The sequence below is a fragment of the Ceratotherium simum genome, chromosome X, assembly GCF_057802395.1.
Source record: "Ceratotherium simum simum isolate JZ-2026a chromosome X, ASM5780239v1, whole genome shotgun sequence".
In the NCBI taxonomy this organism is placed as follows: domain Eukaryota; kingdom Metazoa; phylum Chordata; class Mammalia; order Perissodactyla; family Rhinocerotidae; genus Ceratotherium; species Ceratotherium simum.
The window spans coordinates 37248647-37267523 of NC_141940.1; positions in this window are offsets into that span (position 1 = coordinate 37248647).

An 18877-nucleotide genomic window follows, 5' to 3' on the forward strand; every position below is an offset into this window, starting at 1 on the left:
GCCTTATGTTTAAGTCTTTAATCCATTTTGAGTTGATTTTTGTGCTTGATGTATGATAAGGATCCAATTTCATTTTTTTGCATGTGGATATCCAGTTTTCCCAATACCATTTGTTGAAGAGACTATCCTTTCCTCATTGTGTATTCTTGGCACACTTATGGAAGGTCAGTTGAACATATACACATGGGTTTATTTCTGGGCTCCCCATCCTGTCCCGCTGATCTATATGTCTGTCTTTATGCAAGTACCATACTGTTTTAATTACTATAGTTTTGTAATATAGTTTGAAATTAGGAAGTGTGATGCCTCCAGCTTTGTTCTTCTTGCTCAAGATTGTTTTGGCTATTCAGAGTCCTTTGTGGCTCTATATGAATTTTAGGATTATTTTTTCTATTTCTGTGAAAAATCCCATTGGGATTTTGATAGGGATTGCATTGAATCTGTAGATCGCTTTGGATAATATGGACATTTTAACAATATTAAGTCTTCTAATCCCTGAACACGAGATGTCTTTGCATTTATTTGTGTCTTTTTAAATTTCTTTCAATGTTTTATAGTTTTCAATGTATAAGTCTTTGACCTCTTTGGTTAAATTTATTCCTAAGTATTTTAGTCATTTTGGCATTATTGTAAATGGTATTGTTTTTTCTTAAATTCCTTTCCAGATAGTTCGTTGTTATTGTATAGAAACACAACTGATTTGTCTATGTTGATTTTGTATCCTGCAACTTCACTGAATTTGTTTATTAGTTCTAACAGTTTGGGAGGAATCTTTAGGGTTTTCTACATATAAGATTATGTCATCTGCAAATGGCAATAATTTTGCTTCTTCCCTTCCAATTTGGATGCCTTTTTTTCCTTGCCTAATTGCTCTGGCTAGGACTGCCAGTACTATGTTGAACAAAAGTGTCAAGAGTGGGCATCCTGATCTTAGAAGAAAAGCCTCCAGTTTTTCACCATTGATGTTGCAAAGTATGAGTATGATGATAGCTGTGGACTTTTCATATATGGCGTGTATTATGTTGAGGTGATTTCCTCCTTTTTTTCTCCAGCTTTATTAAGGTATAATCAACAAATAAAAATGGTATGTATTTAAAGTGTACAATGTGAAGTTTTGATATATGTATACATTGTGAAATGATTACCACAATCAAATTAATTCACACATCCATCACCTCACATAGTTACTTTTGTGTGTGTGGTGAGAACACTTAAGATCTACTCTTTTATCAAATTTCAAGTATACAATATAGTATTATTAACTATAGTCACCATGCTGTACATTGGCTCTCCAGAACTTATTCATCCTGCATAACTGAAAATTTGTACCCTTGGACCAAGGTAATTTTCTTCTATTTCTAGTTTGTTGAGATTTTTTTTTTTTTTCATGAAAGGATGTTGAATTTTATTAAATGTTTTTTCCAGATCTTTTGAGATGATGATGTAATTTTCATCTTTCATTCAGTTAATGTGGTGTATCGCATGAACTGATTTTTATATGTTGAACCATCCTTGTATCTCAAGAATAAATCCCACTTGGTAGTGGTATATGATCCTTTTAAGATGCTATTGAATTTGGTTTCCTAGTATTTTGTTGGGATTTTTGCATCTATGTTCATCAAGCATATTGGCCTGTAGTTTTCTCTTCTTATAGTATCTTTGTCTGGCTTTGGTATCAGGGTAATACTGCCCTCATAAAATGAGTTTGGAAGTTTTTCCTTCCCTTCAATTTTTCAGAAGAGTTTGAGAAGGACTGTCATTAGTTCTTCTTTAAATGTGTTGAGGAATTCACCTGTAAAGCCATCTGGTCCTGGACTTTTCTTTGTTGGGACATTTTCAATTACTGATTCAATTCCCTTACTAGTTAAAAGTCTGTACAGATTTTGTATTTCTTCATGATTCAGTCTTTGGGAGTTTGTATGTTTCTAGAAATTTATCCATTTCTTCTAGGTTATCCCATTTGTTGGCATATAATTGTTCATAGTAGTCTCTTATAATCCTTTTTATTTCTGTCACATCCATTGTAATGTCTCCTGTTTCATTTCTGATTTTATTTGAGTATTCTCTCTTTTTTTCTTAGTCTAGCTAAAAGTTTGTCAATTTTATCTTTTCAAAAAACCATTAGTTTCATTGATATTTTTCTATTGTGTTTCTAGTCTCTCTTTTGTTTATTTCTGGTCTAATCTTTTTTTAGTTCCTTGAAGTGTGAAGTTAGATTGTTTAGTTGAGTTCTTCTTTTTTAATTATAGGCACTTATTGCTAAAATGTCTCTCTTACTACTGCTTTTGCTGTATCCCATAAGTTTTGGTATGTTGTGTTTTCCTTTTCATTTCCATTTTCATTCATACAAGATATTTTCTAATTTCCCATTTAATTTCTTATTTGACCTATTGGTTGTTCAGTAGTCATTCCATGAATCTTGTATTTTTAGAATAAATCCCTGTTATGAGCATATTATGATGAATCTCCACTCAAATTGAGTACCAGGAAAGAATCTAGCCAGTGAAAGTTTCCAGTTTTTAGGGTTCCTGTTAATTAAGGCTTTTCTATAATCTCAAAACACAGGAAGGATTTAAGATAATCAGACCTTTGAAAAATAGAACATAAAACACATTTCTATTTAGTCTTGCTTTCCTGGTTTTTTTTTGGTGAGGAAGATTGGCCCTGAGCTAACATCTCAGCAAAAAGAGGAAGATTGACTGTGAGCTAACATCTGTGCCCATCTTCCTGTATTTTGTATGTGGGCTGTCACCACAGCATGGCTTGATGAGCAGTGTGTCAGTCCACGCCCAGGATTTGAACCTGCGAACCCTGGGCAGCCAAAGTGGAGCGTGAGAACTTAACCACTATGCCATGGGGCCAGCTTCTTGCTTTCCTGTTTTATTGCCATGTTTCCTGTCTAAGCTGTGGACAATAACTTGAGATTAAACTGTTCCTACGAGATTTATTAACTAGTCTTTCTACTTCTGTATAAGTTATAATACAAGTGAGAAAAAAAGACACAGTCCTTGTCCTCTAAGAACTGGAAAGAACTCAGCATTGGATTGAACATGGATTTCAATTACTGCTATATGTAAATTAGTATAACTTCTCTGAAGGGCTAGGTGGCAATATATATCAAAATTTTGAAAAACTAAGTGTGGAAAAAATTTCCCCAGGCAATCTCCTGAATTTCTTAATTGAAAAAATAGTCCAGAGGCCTGGTTTCCCTTGATGATTAGATGAGCTATTTCTATGGACAAGTTCTTTGTTTCAGGACCCAATTTCTTAATCTACAAAATGAGGTAATAATTTTTTAAACACATCTTGAAAAACTGGGATGGATGGAAGGCATGTGGGAAGAGCACTACCTAATCCATGGTTTTCAGATATTGATGCTGAAGGCAATATATGGTGAGTGTGGGTAATGTGCATGCCCCCTTTGACAGTTAAATCATAAAGGAAATGAAAAATGATTAATTTTAGACTTTTCAAAGTACGCATGTTAAAATAGCAAGACTAATCAACAAAAGTTTAGACATAAAACATACGACTTCCAGGGCTGGCCCAGTGGCGTAGTGGTTGAGTTCGTGCGCTCCACTTCAGCAGCCTGGGGTTTGTGAGTATGGATCCCGGGCATGGACCTATGCACCACTTACCAAGCCGTGCTGTGGCAGGCGTCCCACATATAAAGTAGAGGAAGATGGGCACAGATGTTAGCCAAGGGCTAATCCTTGACTAGGCTAACCCAAAAGAGAAGGATTGGCAACAGGTGTTATCTCAGGGCTAATCTTCCTCACACACACACAAATATATATATATATACAACTTCTAAATAGGTAGAGAGAAAAATGGAATAAAAAAAGAAAATAAAGCCTAATTCAAAAGAAGTCAAGAAAAAAGAAGAAGGAAAATGAAATAGTAAAAGGGACAAATAAAAAGCTCATAATAAGGGAGTAGGAATAAATCCAAATATATCAGTAATCACTCTAAATAGAAATGGACTAAAGTCCTCAATTAAAATGTCAAGGATTGTCAGAATGAATAAAAGAACAAAATCCACTTATATCCTGTTTATAAGAGAAATGCCTTCATTTATATGTCAATGTAAGGACACAAAAACACTAAATGTCAAAGGGTGGAAAAAAATGTTACTGGGCAAAAACTGACCAAAAGAAAGGTGAAGTAGCTATTTTAATATCAGATTTTTAAAATGTAAGGCAAAAACATTACTAAAGGTGAAAAGAGTCACTTTATAATGGAAAAAGTAAATTCAACCCGGAAGGTGTAATATTTCAAAATTTGTAATTGCCTATTAGTACAGCCAAATTTTTTTCTAAAACAAAATTTGACATATCTACAAGGAGAAATTGATAAACCCACTATCACAGTGGGAGATTTTTAACACATCTTTCTCAGCAACTGATAGATCAGGCTGAAAAAAATCAGTAAAGATATAAAAGATTTGAACAGCATAATTAACATCTGGATGTTATGTATATGTGTCTGTGTGTATATATATATATATATATATATATAATTTCAACAAATAATTAGAGAATGTACATTACTTTCAAGTACCTTTGGACCATATACAAAAATTGACCACATGCTAGCTTCAACAAATTTTGAAGATTTGATATCGTATCAAACCACCTTCTCTAATTACAATACAATTAAATTACAAAGCAATCTAAAAAATATGACTAGGAAAAAAATCCATATGCTTGGAAACTTAAAACTCAATATTAGACAACTTATAGGTAAAAAAAGTCATAGAGAAAATTAGATTTGGAATTGAATACTTAGAAGTGAAAGATAATGAAAATACTACATATCAAAATTTGTGGGTAGAGCTAAAGTGATGTTTGGAAGAAAATGAATAGACTTAAAAGCTCTTGCTAGAAAAGAAAGAAGGCTCAGAATTTATCAGTTAGCATTTAATTTAAGAAATTAGAAAAAGAATACCAGACTAATCCTCAAGAAAGCAGAAGAAAGGAAATAATAAAGATGAGTAAGAGTTAATGAAATATAAAACAAATATATAGTAGTATCAACAAAGCCAACAGTTATTTCTTTGAAAAGACTAATAAAATACACAAATCTCTGGCAAGATTAACCAAGAAGAAAAAATGACAGATAATGCAAATATACATTTCGAAATAAAAAAGGTGGGAAATAATTACAGATGCTGCAGTGATTAAACAGATAATAATAAGATAATATAAAGAACTTTATGTCAATAGATTTGAAAACAGATTGAAAATGGATGCATTCAAAGTGACTTAAGAAGTAGAAAACTCAAAAAGTCCTCTAACCACTAAAGAAAATGAATCAGTAAATAAAATCATTCCCAAAAAGAAAACACCAGGCCCACAGTACTTGACAGGCTAGTTCTACCAACCATTCAAGGAAAATATCATTCCAATATTGTCAAACTCTTCCAGAGAAAAATAAATTAGTAACACTCTCTGAGTTTTTTTGGTAACAAAACCTGACCAGGACTATTTATAAGAAAGAAATATTACAAGTCAGTCTCACACATGGTTATAGATGTAAAAATTATAAACAAAATATTAGCAAACTAAATTCAGCAATATATAAAAAGATAATGAATATTTAGCAAGTTGGGTTTATCCCAGGAATGCAAGGTTGGTTTGGAGAATTAATTAACATAAATCATCATATTAACTCATTAACGAAGAAAAAAAATCATATCACCTTTTTGATAATATGGAAAACATATTCAGTAATATTTAACATTCCTTCATGATTTAAAAAAAAAAACAGCCTCTTAGCTAACAAGGAATAGATGGATTCTTCCTATACCTGAAAAAGGGCATCTGTACCAATAACTATAGCAGACATCATACTGGGGAACTGCTGAGAATATTTCCTTCAAGATCAGAAATAAGACAAAGATGCCTCCTAGGACAGCTCCTGTTCAGCATTATAATGGATGTTCCAGCCAGTACAGTGAGACAAGAAAAAAGAAAGATTAGGCAAAACAGAAGCAAATGGTAATTATTTGAAGTTTGTGCAGTATATTTTGTCAATTTTACCTCAATAAAGCAGTTTAAAAAAAATCTTTTTACCTTGACCAGGCCTAACCTGAGCCAACCTGGCCTTACATAATTTAAACTGACACCTCCAGTATTGAGGTGGAAGTGATCCTATTACAAAAAGATCACAGCCCAGATACTTGCACCCATGTGCCTCCCTCCCTAGGAAAATGGCCCTGGTTAACATTCACTTCTTGGTGTAGGAACAGGAACTGCTGGCAATCAGGGTTACCTTTGAGGCATGGGAGCCTCTACACCTACAATGATATAGCACAATCTGTGCATCATGATGCCATTAAAACAAAGCTGGAAGCTCAGTTTTGCCAGATGAAATGTCACTGTTCTAGAAAAGGTAAAATTTTCACATCCACTGTGTCCCATTGAGTAGATGCTCAGTCATGTAAGTCTGAGTGAAGCCAAGGCCCCACCCTAAGAGATTCTCTGACCTGGGAGCTTTACTGTCACTATAGTCAGTTGCACCTGACTGAGGCAAGTGAAAGGGACAACAAGCATGACCCTACTCAGGAGCACTGGTGAGGGACCAGAATATTCTAATGCAAGGGGGATAGAGTGCTAACTATATGCTGGCAATACATCCTGGTAGGAGCATTGACTCTGCCACAGTGGCCTATTCAAAACCTTGAGTGCAGGGACTTATGGTGGCCCCATATCTGTCACAATGCCAGCCAGTAAACCAGAACTTGGAGCACTTACAATGTGATCAAGGATAAATCTGGAAGGCCCAACAGACTAATTTATCCATTACCTCAAACACACTCTTGATACCATCGATGTGGGATTGATCATAAACCTACTCCCTGTTTCATGGTCATAACACTATCTTGGTTGTAGTGGATACCCTTACCAGAAGGTCATCACAATTGGCAATGTAGCATAATGATTAAGGGAATGAGCTTTGGAGTCAGACAGCAGCTGTTTAAATCTCAGCTCTCTCCTTTATTAGCTGTGACCTTGGGAGAACAATTTTACCTTCCTAGTGCTAGTTTCCTCATCTGTAAAATGCAGATAAAAATAGTCCCTGCCTCATAGAGTTGCATACAATAATATGTGTAAAGCGTTCTTTATTACATGTTTAATTTTTACACAAGTAATATATGAATATGTTCTCATTGTAAAAAAAAGTTGGAAAAATTAAAAAGTACATAGAAAATGCACAAAAATTTGTATATGAATATTTATAGCAACATTATTCATGATAGCTAAAAAGTGAAAACAACTCAAATGCCCATCAACTAATGAATGGATAAATAAAATGTAGTATATCCATACAATAGAATAATATTCAGCAATGAAAAAAAACCAAAATATGGATACATGGATAAACTTTGAAAACATTATGCTAAGTGAAAGAAGCCAGTAACAAAGGAGGGCATATTGTATGATTCCATTTATGTGAAATGTCTCGAATAGCCAAACCCGTTGAGACAGAAAGTAAATTGGGTGGTTACCAAGGGCTGGGTGTGAGAGTGAGGTTGAGAGGAAATGGGAGTGATTCCAATGGGTAAAGAGTTTCTTTTTGAGGCAATGATAATGTTCTAAAATTGGCTGTGGTGATGGTTGTACAACTCTGTGAATATACTAAAAACCATTGATTTGCACATTCAAATGTGTGAATTGTATTTTACATGAACTATATCTCAATAAAGCTGTCATAAGAAATATATGGCATATAAAGTACATGTCCACTTCTCAATCATCTGTGCCCGCCTTCCCCTGCATTTTTATAAGAAGTCTGGTATATGTCACTCCAGATCATTTAAATAAGTTTTCATACCTATGTGTACATATACAAACATGTGGTTTTACTTTGTTTTAGGATAACACTTTGCATTTGTTCTGCAACCTACCTTCTTCATCTACTGATGGAGCTCAGAATTCTTTTCATGTCAGGGCACATAGCTCTACCTCATTCATTTTAACTGCTGTATTATAGGTCAGTATGATGTGGATGATGGATGAATCATAGTTTATTTACCATTCTTCTATTGCTGGTCACCTAGATTGTGTCCAGTTTTTGCTATTATAAACAATGGTTCAGTAACATCAGTGTACATGCCTATTTGTGCACATGGAAATATATTTTTCTCGGAAAAATATAGTACTTATAAAGGACTTGCCATATGGAAGAGTAAAGTAAATTTAAATTTTTTTGGTTCTTCTAAATTGGCCTCCAAATGGGCTATATCAAATTACATACCAACAAACAGCTTATACAAGTACAAATTTCTCCTCACCTAGTGTCCATTTTTTAATTGAGTTGTTTTCTTATTTCTTCTTCTTCTTATTATTATTGAGATTTGAGAGTTCTTTACATTCGGGACACAAGTCCAGATTATGATTTCATATATTATTTATATTCTGGACACAAGTAATTTCTCAGATATATGATTTGCAAAGATTTTTTTCCTGGTCATTCTCTTAAGAATGTTTTTTGAAAAGCAAAAGTCTTAAATTTTGATGAGGATTAATTTATCAACGTGTTCTATTATGGATCATGTCTTTGGTGTTGTATTAAAAAACTCTTTGCCTAACCCAATGTTACGAAAATTTTTCTCCTGTGTTTTCTTTTATATATCTTACAGATTTAGATTTTACATTTAGGTTTGCGATCCACTTTTAAGGTATGCGTTTGAGGTATGCATTGAAGTTCACGTTTTGCATACAAATATCCAATTGTTTTAGCACCATTGTTGAAAAGACTATTCCTTTCTCCACTGCACTGCCTTTGCACCTTTGTAAAAAGAATTAGCTATCTATATGTGTGTGGGTTTATATCCGGACTCTATTCTGTTCTACTGATTTATTTATCTTTATGCCAATACCACACTGTTTTGATTTGTTTTCACCGTAGCTTAATAAGAAGTCTTGAAATCAATTGGGGTTAGCCCTCTAACTTTTTCCTTTTACAAAGTTATTTTGGCTATGCTAGGTCTTTTAGACTTCTATATGGATTTTGGAATAAGCTGGTCAATTTCTACAGAAAAGTCCTGCTGGGATTCTGATTAGAATTGTATTTAATCTATAAATCAATTTAGGAAGACTTGACATCTTAACAATACTGAGACTTAAGATTAATGAAGAAGGTATATTTCTCCACTTAAGTCATTTTTAATTTCTCTCCACAATTATTTGTAGTTTTCACTTCACAGATCTTTTATATCTTTTATCAGACTTACCTCTAAGCAATTCATACTTTTTGTGCTACTATAAATATATCTTTTAAATTTTTAATTACTGGTAGATATACTTGATTTCTGTATATTGATTCTCCATCTGGCAACATTGCTAAATTCACTTAGTTCTAATAGCTTTTTTGTAGGTTTTACCAAATTTTCTAAATAGATAATCATGTCATCTATGAATAAGAACAGTTTTATTTCTCTTCATTGACAATCTGGATGACTTTTATATATACATATTTTACCTAATTGCAATATTCAGAAGCACCGGTACAATGTTGAATAGAAATGGTGAAAGCAGACATTCTTGCCTTGTTCATGATCTAATGGAAAAAACATTAAGTCTTTCATCATTGTATATGACGTCATATATAGATTTTTCGATGCTCTTTCTCAAGTTGAGAAAGTTCACTTCTATACTTAGCTTTGCTGAGAGTTTTGTTTTTTTTTTTTTAATCAGGAATGGATGTTGGATATTTTTGTCAAGTGCTTTTTCTTCATCTATTGAGATGATCATATGGTTTTTTCTCCTTTAGTTTGTTAATATGGTAAATTACATTTACTTTTAAATGTTAAACCAACCCTGCATTACTGGAATAAGTCCCACTTGGCAATGATGTTTATACTTCTAATATATTGTCGGATTTGATTTGCAAACGTTTTAAAGACATTTTTTCCATCTATATTCATGAGGAATAGCAGTTGGTAATTTTCTTTGTTTGCAACATCTTTTTCTGGTTTGGGTATCAGGGTAATGTTGGCCTTATGAAATGAGTTGGGAAATATTCCTTCCTCTTCAATTTTCTTGAGGAAAATTTATAGTGAATTGGTATTATTTCTTCCTTAAGTATTTGGTAGAAGTAAAGGCATCTGAGCCTGGTGATATATTTATGGGAAAGCTTTTAACTACAAATTCAATTTCTTTTATAGATTTGTGGCTATTCAGGTTATTTGTTTCTTCTTGAGGGAGCTGTGATAGTTTGTGTCTTTCAAGAAGGTTGCCCATTTTATCTAAGTTGTCAAATTTATTGGCACAAAGTCATCCATAATATTCCCTTATTACCCTTTTAATGTTGGTAGACTCTGTAGTGCTGTGCCCTTTCTCATTTTTGATATTGGAAATTTGTGTTCTTTTCTTTTCTGAGAAGCCTGGCTAGAGGTTTATCAATTTCTTTTATTTTCTCAAAAAATGTAGCTTTTAGTTTCATTGTTTTTCTCTATTGTTTTTCTGTTTCCTACATTATTGATTTATACTTTAATCTTCATTTTTTTCTTCTACTTACTTTGATCTTTTTTTCAGTTTTTTAATGTAGATGGTAACATCACTGATTTGAGATCTTTCTAAACTGCTTCTAGCTACATACCACAAATTCTAATATGTTGTGTTTTCATTTTCACTCAGTTCAAAATATTTCCTAATTTCCATTTTGATCTTCTTTGACTCATGGGTTATTTAAAAGTGTGTTGTTCAGTTTTTAAACATATGTGAAATTTTCTTAGATGTTTTTGTTATTAATTTATAATTTAATTCCATTGTGATCAAATAACATACATTGGTGTAACTTGAATCCTTTAAAATTTATTGAGACTTGTTTTATTTTCAAGAATATGATCTGTCTTGATAAATGTTCTATCTGCACTTGAGAAAAATGTGTCATCTGTTGTTGCTGGATGGACTGTTCTACATATGTCATTCAAGTCAAGTTCTCTGATAGTGTTGTCTACTATATCCTTGCTGATTTTCTGTCTACTTGTTCTAATAGTTATTGAGAGGATATTAAAATCTCCAACTATAATCATGGATTTGTCTATTTTTCCTTATAGTTCAGTCACTTTTTGTTTCCTGAATAATTTTAGGGGCACAAACATTTAGGATTGTCATGTCCTTTTGACGGATTGACCCCTTTATCATGATGAAATGACCTTCTTTATACTGATAATATTCTTCACACGGAAATTCACTTTGGCTGATATTAATACATGAGTGTCAGCTTTGTTTTGGCTAGTGTTAGCATGGTATGTCTTATTTATTCCTTTTACTTTTAACTATTTGCGTCTTTATAGTTAAAGCGTGTATGTTGAATGTAGCACATAGTTGCACTTTGCTTTTTTTTATCCAATCTGACAATCTCTGCCTTTTAATTAGGGAGATTAGACCATTTACTTCTAATGTGACTATTGATATGATTGGCAATAAATGTATCATGTTGCTATTTGTTTTCTATTTGTCTCATCTGTTCTTTGTTCCACCTTTCCATTTACTTTTAAATTAATTGTGCATTTTTTATGATCTTATTTTATCTCCTTTGTTGGTTTATTAGCTATAACTTTTTCTTTACTATTTTAGAGATTGATTCAGGGTTTATAGAAAACATTTTTAGTGATTATAGTCTACCTTCAAGTGAATTTATATCACTTCACATGCAGTATAAGAACCTACCCACAATATAATACCATTTCTTCCCTCCCAGTCTTTATGCTATTGTGGTCATACATTTTACTTTTACATATTTATAAACCTCACAATTCATTGTCATTATATTTGTTTAAAGAATCAGTTATCCTTTAGACAGATTTAAATAATATGAAAAAAATTTATATATTTACCCAGGTAGCCATCATTTCCAGTACTCTCTATTCCTTTCTGTAGATACATATTTCCACTTGGTGTCATTTCTCTTCTGCTTGAAAGACATCCCTTAACATTTGCTTAGTGTGGGATTGCTGGTGATGAATTCTTTCAAGCTTTTGTATGTCTGAAAATGGCTTTATATGACCTTCCTTTTTAAAAGATATTTTCTCTGGATATAGAACACTACATTGACAGTTCTTTTCTTTTAGTACTTTAAAGATATTGCTCCATTCTCTTCTCACTTTCACCATTTCCGATGAGAAATCTACTGTAATCCATATCTTTGTTCCTCAGTACACAACTTGTCTTTCTTCTCTGGCTGCTTTTAAGATTTTCTCTTTATCACTGGTTTCATTAAATTTGATTAGGATGTAGTTTGGTGTAGTTTTCTCCATGTTTCTTGTGTGGGGGATTCTCTGAGCTTCTTGAATCTGTGGATATATCAGAGTTTTCATCAAATTTGGAAATTTTTCAACCATCATTTCCTCAAATATTTTTTCTACCCTCTGCTTGCTCTCCTTTGGTTACAACGATTACTCACATATTTGGCTGTCTGAAGTTGTCTAACAGCTCGCTGATGTGCCTTTCATTATACTGATTTTTTCCCCTACTTTTTAGGTTTTAGATAGCTTTCATTGCTGTATATTTTAGTTTACTAACTTTTTATCCTGCAATGTCTAATCTGCTGTAAATCCCATTTAGTATATTTTGAATCACACACATTATTGTTTTCATCTCTAAAGTTCTATTTAGGTCATTTTAAAAGATCTTCCATGTCTCCACTTAACAGATTGAACATATGGACTGCAGTTAAAGTAACTGTGTTAATGTCTTTGCTAATTCTAATATCGGTGTCAGTTCTGGGTTGGTTTTCAATTGATTTACTATTCTCATTAGTGGCTGAAAAGTATTACATTATATGAATGTACCATAATTTATTTAACTAGTTCAGTATTGGTAGACATTCTATTCTTCCCAGTCTTTTACTAACACAATTAATGCTGCAAGGGACATCCTCATATTCGTGCCTTTGTGCAGGTATATCAATAGGATAAATTTCTGAAGTTAAATTGCTGAGTTAGACAGTATGTGCACTTTTTAAATTATTCATTTATTTAGTTAGTTATTTTAATTTTTAATTTGATACTCTTTCTGGCCCCATTAAAAGGACTTGGCTCATTCATGCAAGTAATATCTAGAACAGGTAAAATCCCAGCATCTGGCAACGTGCACCTGCTTTTGGTATTCATTCAGACACCACACATTTTGTTTGCCCACTCTGACCTGCTTGATGATATTCCTCTTGTCTTTCCTGGTTCTCCCCATTTGGCACTGCCCCTCAACTTCTACTGCTTTGCAAACACTCCCTTGCATGACCACTAATTTTAGATATATTTTTCCTTCAGACGTAATTTTGCTATTTTCTCCTTCAAGATCCGTGGCCAAGGACTTCAGGAAGAAGATTTTCTGTTTCCCATCCCTGTCTTGTGGGACTAACTCACTGGGCTGCTCTCCTTCCCAGCCTCCACATTATGAGAAGAGCATCAGACAGTATTTAGAGGGCAACTTTCTCCTTGGACATGGATACAGGGCTTCGTGCTTATCTATCAGCTACTAGGATGAAGCTTTGGTCGCTTTGTTGGCACATGCCCTAGCTTGATGGGGATTCATGCTACCAGCTTTGAACTCCAAATGCTGCTATATGTGAAAATATTCAGCCATCCTTCACAGTGGAATAAAAGAAAACTGCTTTTCTTGTTTTCCTTCTCTCCTGTATGCCTAAAGACATGGGTGAGTGATGTGTATGCTTCGTGTAGGTTCAGAAACTACCAGGGTCTCTTAATTAATCTGGGATGTATATCTGGTGGCCCAGCTTGTCAAAGGGGAGCCAAAGTACTCTGTCACTGAGTTGAGGATAGGATAGACTCAGGGCCCTTAAGCTGCTTGGTAGGCCAAATCCTGGTCAAATGAACCCAGATGCCCACTCAATTCATACCTACCACTATGTGAACAACCACCACCAATGGGTGTTTCTGATTGGGAGACTTATGACCCTCAAGCTCACCTCATAAATAAGTATATAGGAGGGTGTAGCTAGACACTGCTGCCCATCACCCACTATCCAACCCCCTTTGGTCCTTGACTTTACTTTCCTGGAATCTGAAGACCTACACAGTGAGTGATACAAGGGAGAAGTCTCAGTGGCTTGGATATAGCAAAGAATGGTGGCAGATGAGGTGGATTCACATAAAGGGGTTAGCTGGAATCAGAAACTCATTGTGTTGATGATGTTCATTACCTTGAAGTGTCCCACGTGGTCGTGTTTGTGTGTGTGTGATTGTCTCCTATGCTGATGTTCTCTTCAAGGACCCAGCGTTGTTCAGTGTACTTCATGTCCTGACCTTCAGCATTCTGGTAGCTTACAGCTCCTTATGTCCAACATAGCATTAGACAGTATGGAAAGCAGTGGATGTGGAAGGCATAATAACTGTGAAAATAAGTGTTTCTAGATGGATGAATGTGACAAGTTGTGGGAAAACTCAGGCACAGTAAGGAGAGGGAGCCAGTGTGTTATTAGTAAAAAGTGAAACAGCAGAGATAGTCCTCTAGTTCTTGGTTGATATTCTAAATCTGACCTCTATGTCTACCAGCAGTAGGTCATTGACACGTGGATACTAATGTGAAGGGCCTTGAACAGGACCCTCCAAAATCAGGAAAATTGAAGGCAATAATCAGAGACCAAATAGCTAGATAATTTGGAACCAGAATACTCTTTTCATAAACAAAATAATCATAGCTGGAGTAGATAGGGAGCTGATGCTGAGTATGCAATGAATGATATATATATATATTTTTTTTTTCCAAGACATCTGCCACTACGAGGATTCTGTGGCGTTATGAAAAAGGGAATATGCCAAAATAGTTTACTGTGAGATGGAATCTCAGAGGTGTTTGGAGATCTGAGGTGGAAGCAGACGGCTCTTGGATCTACTAGTCTACTCCTTGACTTGGAAGCAGCTATCCTAAGTGATGACTCATTGAAGATGTTGTGTCAGAGACGGAGTCACTACTAAAAACTAAGTTCAAAGTCTTGACTTGAATGGACCACAGTAGCCAGCAGGGTAGTGTCATTATACAAGGGAAGTACTTGTGTGTGAGCCTCTCTAGCTAGGAAATATAATTGCCCACTCTCATAGAGTAGGCACTTTCAACATTCTCTGCCTCTTGGGGCTGTCACTGCATGGGCCTGGAGATCATCCAGGTGCTGCCATGAGTAGGCATCTATCTGCAGCCTGCTCTGGATTGTGCCAGCTAGTTGTAGAGGGCAGTGGTATAGGGCTTAGAGTCTAAGAAACCTAATCCTAAACATAGCTCTTCAAAATTAGACAAGTCACTTAATTACTTCAAACATTGGTTTCCACCTCTCTAAAATGGGGATGACAATAGTATAACCTCAAAGGATTATTATGAGGATTTAAATGAAATATTCGTGTAAAGTGTTTATCCCAGTACTTGGAGCACAAGATTAACATTATTTATTGTTTTACTTGGATAACTCAGAGGGTCTGTTGGAGTATCTACCCGAGTGCGGCTGCCTCCATCTTTTCCCCTTACTCCAGTTTTGTCTGAGGGAATGTTGGATCCTTCCTTCCAGACAAATTGAGCTCTGGGACATTGGATTTAGACTAGAGTGTACTGTCACTGGAACTTGCGTTGGCCACAGGGATAGGATTGGGCTGGACCACAGCCTGCAGAGGGTGGAACAGAGGTGGGCAATCCAAGCGGCAGCATTCTGGAGAGAAATTGAAATCCAAACCAGGCAAATAGTCATATCTAGATGTCAGTCCAAATAGGTTGGGTAGAGCAAGAGAATCAGTAATGCAGGAAACAGAGTAGAAAGTAGAAAAATTACTTAAGAGCCAGAGAGGGCTTGGTTATAACTAGACTCCATCATATACGAGTAGAATGGCCTTGAGCATCTTAATTAAACTTGGTTTGAATTCTGGCTCAGCCACGTTCTTTGCTGGTAGCCTTGGATGAATTGCTAATCTTTTTGTTCCACAGTTTCTTCATCTATGAAAATAGAGATAAAAAGAACACATAAGTCATAGAGTGCTTGTGAGAATTAAATATGATAATCTCTATAAAGTGCTTAGTATATATAGTATCTGGCACACAGTAAGTTCTCAACGAATGTTAGTAATTGTTGTTAAACAGAGGGTGGATAAGGAGCCTGGGAGAATTCCCTGAGCTGTGGAGCATACACACAAACAAGTTTTATAGGATGCCTTTGGCCTTAGCATGAGCAGAAGGAGCTAGAAAGGACATTGACTCAGATTGTACAGACAGAATATCCTCCCAACTATCCTGGCTGCCTGATATATAAGAAAGACAGAAGGAAATAGTTCAAAATGTGGCCCACGATATCGACAATGGAGATACTGAACTGCTCAAAAAGCATGACCCTCTTCATCTTAGAAAGCTTACCTGCTGGATCTGTCTCCATTGCTCTAGCCTATTGTAGTCTATGACTATCAGTCATAGGTGTTGGATACCCTTGAAGTAATGCCTCTGTGTTTCTAGGTTAGCCTTGATGGCCAATGGCCCTAATACCTACACAAAGTTGGTGGAACACAGGCAGGGATATTTCCTCCCTGGAGAAGCAGGCACAGAAAATGACAGTGATGCATCTGTAGTTGTTTTTGATGACATTGGTTTGGATGGTGTAGAGCTATCGAGACCTAGGAGGCCAGGATGAGGTCAGAGATGAAAAGTGGCTCCAGCTGCTAGGGCCATGATGAAAACCAGATAAACCCTTTTGAGTCTTGAGAAGGTTATCCTGGAGGTCAGTGAGTGTGGTAAAATGGGGTGGAGGGTAGCAGTGATATTCCACAAACTTCAGATATCAGTAGATCACTTTGATTGACCTGGAGGTTCCAATCTGTTGTGGCTGTCACATTGTCAGGCACCATGTAGATAACTTGTGTGGCCAGGCCTTCATTCAAGAAAGTCACCTCTGGGCTTTTCAAGGTCTTCCCAGAGGTGGTGCTGCTTTAGATGGCTCAGAACTACCCAGACTTGGGGTTCTTCTGAGGTCAGATCATGGAAATAAATTAGGATATCCTCCAGGTAGATAACAAACTTTCTGTTGATGAGATTGTGTAAAATCAGGAGTCAGAAAACTATGGCTCATGGGCCAAAATCAAGCCACTCTTTGTTTGTCTTTGGCTCATGAGCTAAGAATCGTTTTTACAGATAAATATTTGCAATTGATTTAATGATTTGGAATTTTAAGTTCAAAATTCAATTAAGTGAAATGTTATTTAAAAAAAGAATTCAATTTTTCTCATTAGTAGGCCTGTATTATCAAAAATTATACTCAATCATTATTGTATTTGGAATTTTGTCGATAGAAATTCTTGGAAATTCTTTTACTTTCTTATATAAGCACCTAAATAATATTCTTGAATTTGCTCTTAGCCCTCAAAGGCTAAAGTGTTTACTATCTGGTCCCTCACAGAAGAAAAATTTGCTGACCCCTGTGTAAGATAATAAAAGTAATAGTAAATAATGCTAGCTAATATTTATTGAGTGCTTATTATATACTCAGGCATCATTCTAAGAAGTTTACATAGATTATCACATTTATTCCTCACAGTAGTCCTATTTACCGTTATTGTGATTATGTTCATTTTACAGTTGTTAAAATGAAAGCATAGAAAAGTTCTGTAATCTACCTAAGAATGCAAAGCTAGGAAGTGGTGGAGCCAGGATTGCAATCCACAGTCTACCTATGCTGTCAACCATTGAGCTATATACACAACGGATCAGGCATCACACAGGCCCAAACGCTGAACAGCACCTTCAGACTGGCCAAGGCTCATGTGGAAAGTCAGCCTCCACTTCTTGCTCTTTCTATCAAAGTTGTAGGCCTCCCGAAGTTAAGCCCTGTGCTCTAAGAGGTCAGCCATCAGAGGAGTAAGTGTATTACAACTGCAGGAATCCTGGAAGAGATGTGGCATCCTGTTCTTCTTCCTCACAAGGAGCACCAGAGCTTTGGTGGGGGTGAGGAGGCTTCGTGATTCCATCCCACAAACTGACTTCTACAGACATTCAGAAGGTCCCGGTGTTGGACGATAAGGGTGTACACGCTTGGCAGAAAAATGAGCCCTGAGTACTGGGATGATCTCCCAGTCACATTCTTCCTCTGTGCTCCCAAACACCCTTGGCCCAAGTGTTCAGGTGACAAATGAGTTAGGCCCCAGGGGGTATATACAACCTTGGCAGCAGAATACAGAGGTAAAGCAGAGGATATGGATTTTCACAGTGAAGGAGATGGGATGGGTAGGGGTATGGAATATGGTTTTCCAGCCAGCAGAAGCTAGGGACCAAGGGTAGTTCTCCCTAAGAAGCTGAATTAGCAGAGAGTCAAAACCTCTGACTTAAGAAATTTGGGGCTCTCTAGGCCCACTCTAGTTATTGGAGATAGCCTCGTGTAGACAGCAGGTTCAGAGCTTTGAGGACTGGTCCTGAAGCTCTTAGAGTAAAAGACTTCTCTATAATGGGTTTTAATGTTGCTGAGTCAGAGAGACACAACTTCAGGCCCTAAAGGCTATTCCAGCAGATCTCAGTAGTTCATTCAATGCCCCCAACAAAACCTGCATGGCCTTCTGTTCTCACTTCCGCATCAGCAGTTTTCAATATGCCATTACAGCAACAAGTATGCGCCAGTAGCGAGAGATCTACATGCCCCATGTCACTGTTACCATGGACTTCAACTCTGACTTGCTTTCCTCTTGGGACCCCAACACAACAACAATAATAAATAACAGCAACTACTTGATATAGTGCTTTGTGTGTCCCATGCACTGTTTTAAGTAATATGTGTATGTGTGTGTTCCAACACACCTCATAAAACTGGCTCATTGCCTCTCTGTCTCAAGGATCCAAGTGGAGCAGCCACTACTGCTCTGTTCATCCTGGGATCTTCTGTCTTCAGTGGC